This window comes from Haliotis rufescens, unplaced genomic scaffold, assembly GCF_023055435.1.
Source record: "Haliotis rufescens isolate VD_foot unplaced genomic scaffold, xgHalRufe1.0.p SCAF_21, whole genome shotgun sequence".
In the NCBI taxonomy this organism is placed as follows: Eukaryota; Metazoa; Mollusca; class Gastropoda; order Lepetellida; family Haliotidae; genus Haliotis; species Haliotis rufescens.
Genome location: NW_025963902.1, coordinates 5,533,345 through 5,543,643, shown reverse-complemented (window position 1 = coordinate 5,543,643; position 10,299 = coordinate 5,533,345).

The window sequence follows — 10,299 nt, the reverse complement described above, 5'->3', positions numbered from 1 at the left end:
TGCAGCGATCTAATCCAAGCGATATCTCCTGTGGTAGCCAGTTTTGGATGATAATTAAGAATTGACCTTCACTTTGTGTGAGTTTATTGGAGTATGAACCTGCATTGAGTGAGGTCCAAACTGTATGAACGTCGGAGCTTGCGAAGTGAAAGTCAATTCTTATAATTTTTTATCACAATTTCTTTCCTCAAAGGACGTAGGCCAAGATCTAAACACAATTTTATTTAGTACGTGTGACTTCATGTTTACACTGACAGCCAAACAACAACCAGCTATATCGCGGAATAAAATAGTTCCCCAAAAAGAGAGGTGACATGAGCGTATGGATGCAGAACTTGCTCTTCAGAAACATCTTACACAACACATGTGTTCATATAATATCCCCATTAGAGGAGAAAGGTCTGTAATGAACTACCTCAGTAAGTCAGTCACAATGACAGCGCGTCGTAATACATTTACATCAAGTACAAGACGTCAAAATGGCCGACACGATAAACGTGACGGGAGGATTTCCGATTTGTTAATGAACCTGAAGCGTTTACATGTGTTAGTCATCATTGATCAACTGACCGATTATTGAAAGGTGATTAAAGATGCGTCAAACAGACACCAAGGTAAATTCGTAGATTGCTGGAGACGGTCACTGTCAGCCTAGACACAGATCGAGTCGATACTGACGATAGTTTGGATGTGCATTTTTTCGTTTGTTCATTAGGATGGGCCGTAGCGAGGAAATTCGTGAACAATCATGCAGTCAAGCTCTCTTACGTTTCTCAATGTATACTGAAATGCTGAGACAAAGATTAAAGGTTCTAAATGATCAGAAATAATGCTTGTATGTATGTTTTCGTGCTAGGGAATTCCCAGGGGTTTCCCCAGGAATGTGGAAGTTGTCCGTCAGTGTTTACGTCATTTCAAGAACACGGTCTCGTGAAAAACGTATGAACGTCAAATTGTGACGCTCATACACTTATGAACGTCAATTTCGCGGTCATGTGACCGACCTCTCGTCTAATGGAAAAGCCGTATATCGTGTAAACTTCAAATTAAAAAATTATAACAAAATAGTCCTTGACGTTCAACATCAAAATCAATCTGTTTTGACGTTATGATCAGATCATGAAATATACTACTCAAAAGGATGCCGCGACAGATTAACTGTAGTAAAATGAAATAATCGGGAGTTCTTTAACTTCTTTTGAATAGTATATATACCAGTAGTTGCAAAATGATGGCCAAGTCTCTAGACGGACAGTATATTCAAAACCAGCATGCGTCCATTGAAGATGCAGCACTGTTATCAGATTCCCCGATAATGGCGTTATAAAGATTCATCATGAAACAAAGCCTCAGCTGTAATAACAATTTCCATCAGTAAATCAGCGAGTTCTGACAATCAGGTATTGGACATGACCTCAAGCGATGCCGCTGTAAAAATAAGGACCGGAAATGATGGCCACAGACAAAGTCATATTAGCAAAGCAGATAAAATCGATGCCATCATCAACTGAGCTTAAAAAGTTGGGTGTGCGACAAACTGCATGGGAACGCCCTCGGTGCTGCCACGTTACTCATTCGGCTCCACTCGGCTTATTCCGTTACCGTTATAATACCGCCGAGATAATCTTCAGGATTGAGGTGAGCCGATATACGTGACATTTCCCAGCAGCACCATCTGTCGGTAAGAGGATTTGATGAAGCTGTAATGACCTTGGTGTGGGTGTGTTGACTAAACATGTTTAGATAAAGTGCATATTATTGGGCATTAAGTCGAATATTAAATAAGATGTACAATATATATAAAAATTAGATGTGCAGTCAGATTCACGGGCACTTGCATAAAGCACGAGGACTCACAAGGAGGAACTACGTAAAATATTCATATGATAATGTTAAAATTAACCATGTGACAAGAAATATATCACATTTGTGACGTCAATAATCTCCGTAGCACAGGTGGAGACGTGAAGGATTACAAGCCCGAATGCCGGAGATGTTTTAAACAAACAACAAACTTCTATATCCCCATTAAATGCCAAACAACCCAAACATACTAACGGAAAAAGTAACTGTGCTTCATAGAAAGTGGTGTAAGTGTTATGTTATTGACCATAACATCATAATATTTGATTATTCGTCTGATCAATACTTTTTCAAAACAAATTCATTGACATTCCTGGTAACAGGAAGAAGAGAGTCACGTCCTAAAAGAAGGGTTGAGTAACAACTCAATTAACAATGTCAATATCGAGTTTGACCGCCAATTGTGTTGATACAGGCGAGGCTGCGGCTGCGCATTGAAGACGATGATAGAAAACATCCTGGGGGATGTTGTTCCAAATGTCAACCAAAGATTGGCCCAACTGAGCAGCGTTACCGGCTGGTTCTGATCCTGTCGTAGGCGTCGAGGGGTAGAACATGATCTCGAACGATGTAACCCCGGTAGCGTACACCATTCAAACTGCCATTAACAATGAAGAGTTGTGTTCTCCAATGAGTTGTGATGCCACCCAATACCATTACAGTTCCACCTCAAACTCCACGTCGCTAAGGCCAGGTTCACACAGTGCCGATTATGGCTCCCGTTTGAGATCAGAGTGCGCTACGACACGAAAAGTGAAAAAGTGGGATTACTATCCTCAATGACCTGGAATGTCCTATCATTATCTGAACGCAGTCGTATACGTTCGTAACAGAGTCCTACGGATCGGGAAAGGTCCACAGAGGTCGGCCAAGCACTACCGACAGTATGGTGCGTCCGGTAACATTCAGCCGATTTTGTTTAGTCGGATTATAATCGTGACTATGTCGTGACAGATTCAGCTGTATCGGATCAAAATCGTAACAATGTAAAGATCGTGAATGTGTGAATGAGATAAACGTTCTCCTGGGCGTCTACAGACCCCTGCACGACCATCAGACCTGTCCAGATGAACATGACGCCCAGTTTTGTCAACTGAACCTCAGATACTCTCTACACCAAGCTAGACCATTCGTGACCATGCAACTGTTATTCCGGGACAAGCCGAATAGCGACTCGTGCCCCTCTCATGGCCATATTTGTGACCGGGTTCCGTCTTAGCGCAAAACGGGCATACCAAAAACAATTGTCAACTCGTTGCATAATGGTTCACATATATTTCCCCATATATTATATATATTTCAAATGCAGTTTAAAGCACATCTGGACATGCGGAATTATACAGTATGATTGAACACATTTAACTGTGTCTTGGGTATATTTTAAGATGCAAGACATATGTAAAATCATAAATTTTATCTGAGGGATTCTTTGACGAAGAACTTGAAATCATACGCGCATTCTGATTGGTTTGTCGTATTTTGGCACATAACATTCATCGATAGGGGGACGAGTCTTCTTGCAGGTTACGGAAAGGGGCGAGTGGTGACGAATGCAAGCTAGACGTGTCTGATGGTGACGTGCAAGCAAAATGGGCGTATCGCTGGGCAACGGGCCGGATTGGCGCTCCCTCAACCCGTTGCGTACGGTTCTGCCACTAACTGGTCTCAAACTAGGAATTGCCCGAGTTGTTAATGTGAACTCATACTGGTCAACACATGGCAAGTCATGAGTGTTGCCCTGCTGTGTTTAACGTATCCAAAGAAATAAGATTGTGTTTCGATGAACATTAAAATGCCTGGCAACTTCGTTTTGCGCCATTCCTGTTTGCTGTATACAAATTGCGCGTCGACGTCGATTCCAACGTCATCTTTGCGTTAGCGTTATTTATGGTTCAACAAAATAAGGCGTTTTTATGACAGGGTAGCTAAACAATCATTGTGTGCTGTTCCCAATATCATCCTCAATCATTCTCCCAACAAACACGCAAACATCCAAATTGTGCTATTCGGTTGCAAATTCTGAGGTTGATACAGGATGGTATCACTCTTCGCCGTCGCCTACTCCAACGAACTCATACGAGTGAAAGTCAATTCCCAATTAGGACAGGCTAATGGCAGGTTACAGGCAAGCAACTGGCAGGCAAATGACAATAAAGGTTTCAAACAAAGAGAAAGTATCGACCTTACATAACTGTTGCAATCAGTGTTACGTTTTTCTATAAGATCGATAAAAGAAGCACATAATCCCTCCTGTCCCGTGAAGATCCTTGTTAGAATAGGTCTTCAGCAACCCATGCTTGTCGTAAGAGGCGACCATGCTTGTCGTAAGAGGCGACTATGCTTGTCGTAAGAGGCGACGAACGGGATCGGGTGGTCATGGTCGCTGTCTTGATTGACATATGTCATCGTATCCCAATTGCGTAGATCGATGCTCATGATTTCGACCCCTAGATTGTCTGGTCCAGACTCGATCATTTACAGACCTTCATTATATAGCTGGAATATTGTCTGAGTGTGGCGTTAAACATCAAACAAAAACACAAAAACAAACATAATCGTCGTTTGTTCGGCAGCAGCCACGTCATTCATATATGTTGTTTTCGATGTTCTTAACTTCTGGTCTACAAGGGTCAGAGATGTTATGATCCGCGGGTTCGAATCCTCACTGTTATGGTTCCGTTACTCCAACAACAAACTGGAAAGCGAGTCAGATCCGAATCACGTTTCCTGCCATATACCATTCGACGATGACCCGTGAAATGATTGAATAATGTTCAAAGCGACGTTAAATCAAAATCACTCATTCATTGACGTAGAGTCCTTATCACAGTGTTGTTATAGTTTTTCGTTAGTTTTTATTTATTATTTTGAACTTTTTTTTACTGTGATTGTCATTTGACTTTTTGGTGTTTCAATGAGCACATTCCGTGTTTCATGTTTGATTTTAAACATAATTTATCAATATTCAGTGTTTTCTTGCTGTTTTTTCTTCTTTGACTTTCCGGAGATTTAAAATACACAGTTCCTTTTGTCAGTGTAACTGTAGTTTTTAGTATATTTCCTCAAATCTATAAACATGTGGATTTACGAAAGAAAATGTTTAATACACGGTGTTATTGTGAAAAAAACACCCAAGAGTCACGTGGTTTGAGAATTGAGTCTGGTATTCAATCGGAACTTGCCAATATTATAAGTTGTCAACCTATCTCGAGTGGTATATGGTGTGATATACCCTGTGTGCGAGCCTATGTACTCCTAGCCGTCAGGCACATTGGCTCACACACAGGGTACATCACACCATATGCCACGAGGGATCGGTTAATGTATTACCGACATTCATTGACAGAGGCCCGGAATATATGTCCGAAGTTTCACCGAGTAGAACGCTTTGATTCAGCCATTTGGCAGAAAGCAGAACACGCAAAACGAATTACTTCCCTTTACCGAATGCATTCGCCAAACATCGGTTCATTTCAGCTCAACGATACTTATGCGAGATAAGCAAGTTACCTACGATGTGTTCCGATCGCTTTCTCAGCGGGATACATGGGCGGGCTACATGGAAAACAATTGGAAACTCCTTAACCAATCAGAAGCTGGTATTTTAATTAGGGTGAGATAAAATGGCATGGACCTCGGGTTTGTCTGATAACAGAGACTGGGTTCAGTCTCACTCGGCTCTTTCACTTTGAATGGTCCCCTGCCTCTGTTACGCAAAGGCGAATCATTACCTGGGGACCAGTCAATTGTTTACATAACTAACATCACACAAAACATCTGGCGGTAGTGACGACCTTGTACTAATGTTACTTGATATCATTTAATCGATATTTTACACCCTTTTGCGTAGTAACAATCACCCGATATGTTGTACGAGGCTCATAGATCGCGGTATGCCGCTTACAGTGACGTCCAATCTCGCGTTCGGCTATTTCCGTCAAGCCAACGCCCTCTGTCGGCAGACTTAATGACATCATGCACTGTCACTACGTCATTGCTTCCCGAGGTATTATGAATTTATGGAGGCAGGTAATAATCGATACAGTGTAAATGGCTTGTTGTTAAGTCATCAGCTTCAAACAATAACAGGTAGATGGTAGGATTTCAGATACCTCTCGCTCATACCATTAACCTCATCGACCACTGTGGCAAGGACAGCATCACCATTGAATGGGATACTGTAGATTAGACACCGCATGTCGCGAGCTTGCCTTTGTGTCCTAACAATGTTTGGCTGAATGTAATTAGGATCCCAAACCATAATGGTTATATTTGGTATCATTATTGTTGTCAGACTGACTGACCGCTGTGACAGAGTCTGTGCTAGTGTTGGCTCGTCCTTCACAGGGTAGAATAGGTCTCCAGCAACCCATGCTTGCCGTAAAAGGTGACTATGCCTGTCATAAGAGGCGACTAACGGGATCGGGTGGTCAGGCTCGCTGACTTGGTTGATGCATGTCATCGATCCCAATTGCGTGGCTCGATGCTCATGATATTAATCACTGGATTGTCTGGTCCAGATTCGATTATTTACAGACCGCCGTCATATAGCTGGAATATTAGTGAGTGCGGCGTTAAACAATAAACAACCAACCAACCAATCCTTCACAAGGCATCATGGCCATGAACTGCGTCGTCACACATTGTAGTTAATACAACAAAAAGACAATACGATGATGTTAAAACCCCGTAACGTACAATTGGCTATCAGGTAAAACATTAATTGACAATATAGGTTATGGTGAAGTGTTGTAGAAGCAAGAATTGGATATTAGTCAATTACCTTTAATTAAACAGAAATGCATCATGCCTTTCAGTTTATTCGAAGCCAATTGACAATGTAACAAATGTTATATTTGGGATAACACTTTCTGAGTACTATTTTTGGGTTGAGTCCCGTCCTGGATTCGAACCAGTACTGCCCGAGTGCGGCACCTAATCGCCAGCACACAAAGTCAGCGATCTAACCCACTCAGCCACCGAGGTTTCCACAAAAATGAAAGTCTGACAACTGGTAGTCTAGATTACGTACTTTGTGTACCCCTTTGACATGACATTGTGTGTTCACGTCAATTGACAAGTTCTTCCAAATGTATAATTTCTAAAAATAATTATTCATATTTATACTTTACAATATTATCTTCCGACGTCTATCCCTTCTGTACACAAAGAATACTTTCTTCACCCAATTTGGCCTAGAAACTGGAAGGTATCTGTGTATTAATGTTCAAGAAAGAAAATGCATAACTTGTGTAACAGGGGTTAATTTATGATATTATATCGTGTACATCAATGTATAATTAATCATTTTAATCTTATTCCAGGTTTTAGTGATCCGACAGATGACGATTGGTTTATATATATACAAGTTGCAATTAGTTGTCAGTCCGTCTGTCTCTTGATTTTATGTTTACTGCACAGTACTGTCCCAGTGTTAAAGGAGAATTTCATTTTGTACTTAAGCGTCCACTTTACGCCGGTACAGTGAGTGAGTGAGTTGGGTTTAACGCCGCTTTTAACAGTATTCCAGTTATATCACGGCGTGTCAGCTTAATGTGGGAGGAAAGCCCCGAGTGATGCAGGTCTCAGACGTTTACCACTTCGATGAAACCCACGAGCACGGGTATGGTGCTGACAAACCTAGAAACATAATCGGGGCGAACCGGGATTCGAACCCACAATCGGAGGTTTCTAGCTTGCCCAAGGGACAGCGAATCGTGGCGTCTTAGACGACTGGTCCACCCGGGCCCCCTCCGCCGGTACAGGGAAATGTACACCAAACAATGTTGTTGGAACAACCCTTCTGTCTTTAAACTTGAAAATTATTTAGCATTCAAAATGTTAAGCAGCTTTGCCACCTTGCTAAAAATCTCTACAGAAATGATATGTCAAGAAAATGTTTAGTGTAAGTTTTCCCAGTTAATTCTCCTTACATTGATATCACCAACATGTGTCAGGCTCCCAAAGATTAATGCTAACCAACGTTAATCTTGAATGTTTACGGGTTAATAAGGAATTAAGAATTGAGAAAACAACGGCAAGCAGCTTCTGTGTTGTGACTAATGCATAGCTTAAGTTGTTCACGCGGAGACAGAAAAGGTCCGGGAAAAAATCTGAGGTGGAAGCGGACAGACTAGGCGCCGACTGATCGTTGAAATTGCGCAGCGCGACAAACACCTGGAACCCGTTATAACCCCAGTTGTGAATATATTCGTTTGAGTGACGAGTTTTTAATCGTCTGCTACCGTTTTTCAAATGTGATTTGGGTAAAGCATTTGTAATTTAACATGCCCCAAAGAATTAAAATCTTCAAAGTGGCTATGTTGTGTTATGTTGTACTTGACCATTAAACAAAGTTGCATGTATAAATCGAACTACAATTGAATGTGAAAATTGTTCTCTCACGATTTGCACGTGTTCTCGTTTCCTGAACAGCTGTATGCAACGCAACATTTTTATATCCCGGACTTTCCTCCGCGAAGACGCAGTCTTCAGCTGACCGTGGAGTCTTCCAGTTGTGAAGGGGTACAGGTGGCCCAGTCGTCTAAGGCGCCGCGATTCGCTGTGCAGAGTTGCGTCCCTTGGGCACGCCAGAAACCTATGATTGTGGGTTCGAATCCCGGTTCGCCCCAATTACGTTTCTAGGTTTGTCAGCACCATACCCGTGCTCGTGGGTTTCACCGAAGTGGTAAACGTCTGAGACCTGCATCACTTCGGGCTTTCCTCCCACATTAAGCTGACACGCCGTGATATAACTGGAATACTGTTAAACGCGGCGTTAAACCCAACTCACTCTTCCAGTTTTGTATTTCACTCTGCTACACAAATCAATGTTTGTCTCCAAACCTATGTAGTGCCTACTGACTCCTACATTGAAACATAACAGGCGTTCTGCTGATACGCTAGTGGAAAATTCGAAATATGTAGTCAACTGCAGAAGTGTTTTTCGATCGCTTTGATCAGCTTGCAAAATATCCTATCTCCAAGCGCTTAATGACGTACGTATGCAAATTTCATTCTTATAAAACACAGTTCTACATAAACAAAATGACAAACGTTATTTCACAATAACTATTTCTATAAAAACGAAAGCATGCTTTAGTACCGATGCAACTTCGAAATTTGACAATTTGTCATTATCCCAGTTACGGGACAGGGTTCATATTAAAAGCTCTCACTGTCTACGCCATAATATTCATGAGTTGACAGCACATACCACAATGGTGATAAATTGGCTTAAGGGAAATACTGTACTCTTCTGCCCAGATCAGTTTATTTGTAAATGTACGTAACTGCAGCAAAACAACAACATATATTGAGGCGATCCCTACTCAGTATTTATCTGACAATACCAGTCACTAACTAGATTGAGCCGAGAAGATCCGGGGAAGAATAGGTCTTCAGCAACCCATGCTTGTGGTAAGAGGCGACTAACGGGATCGGGTGGTCAGGCTTGCTGACTTGGTTGATTCATGTCATCGTATCCCAATTGCTTGGATCGATGCTCATGATGTCAATCACTGGATTATCTGGTCCAGACTCGATTATTTACAGCCGTTATATAGCTGGAACATTGCTGAGTGCGGCGTTAAACAAGAAACAAACATTGCATATGCATTTGCACATGCAAGCCAAAGAAGTGGTACCTTCTTTGGTGGCTTTGTATAAGAACTGCCCTACCTAGCCAACACTGCGATGAAGCAAGAAAACAAAGAAAATAATTAAGTTAGGGTATGAATATTAGGGGTCACGACAGTCGTCACTTGTTTGTAAGCATAACGGTCCGTCGGTTGCGAGTTCAACTCCAAGCATGGTTGTGACGGTGGCAGCGCATTCGTGACCAACTCGTGTTATTCCGGGACAAGCCGAACAGCGACTCGTGCCCCTCCCATGGTCATTTTTGCGACCGGGTTCCGTCTCAGCGTAAACGGGCATACCTAAAACAATTGTGAACTCGTTGCGTAATGGTTCACATATTATTTCCCCATGTATTATATATATTTCAGATGCAATTTAAAGCACATTGGGACGTGCGGAATTATACAGTATTATTGAACACATTTAACTGTGTCTTTGGTATATTTTAAGATGCAAGACATATGTAAAATCAAAAATTATTTCTGGGGGATTCTTTGTCGAAGAACTTAAAATCATACGCGCATTCAGATTGGTTTGTCGTATTTTCGCACATAACATTCTTCGATAGGGGGACGAGTCTTCTTGCAGGTTACGGAGTGGTGACGAATGGTGGCAGCGATAGCATTCGTCACCTCTCGCCCCTTTCCGTAACCTTCAAGAAGCTCCATATTTTTAATATAGATCGCGATTTCCTGCTTAAAACGTTCAGAAAAACAGGATTTAACCAAAATATTTATATATAAAGTCACGAAATGTGTTGCAAATTTCGACAAGAACGCGTCATTAGAAACCAACTTC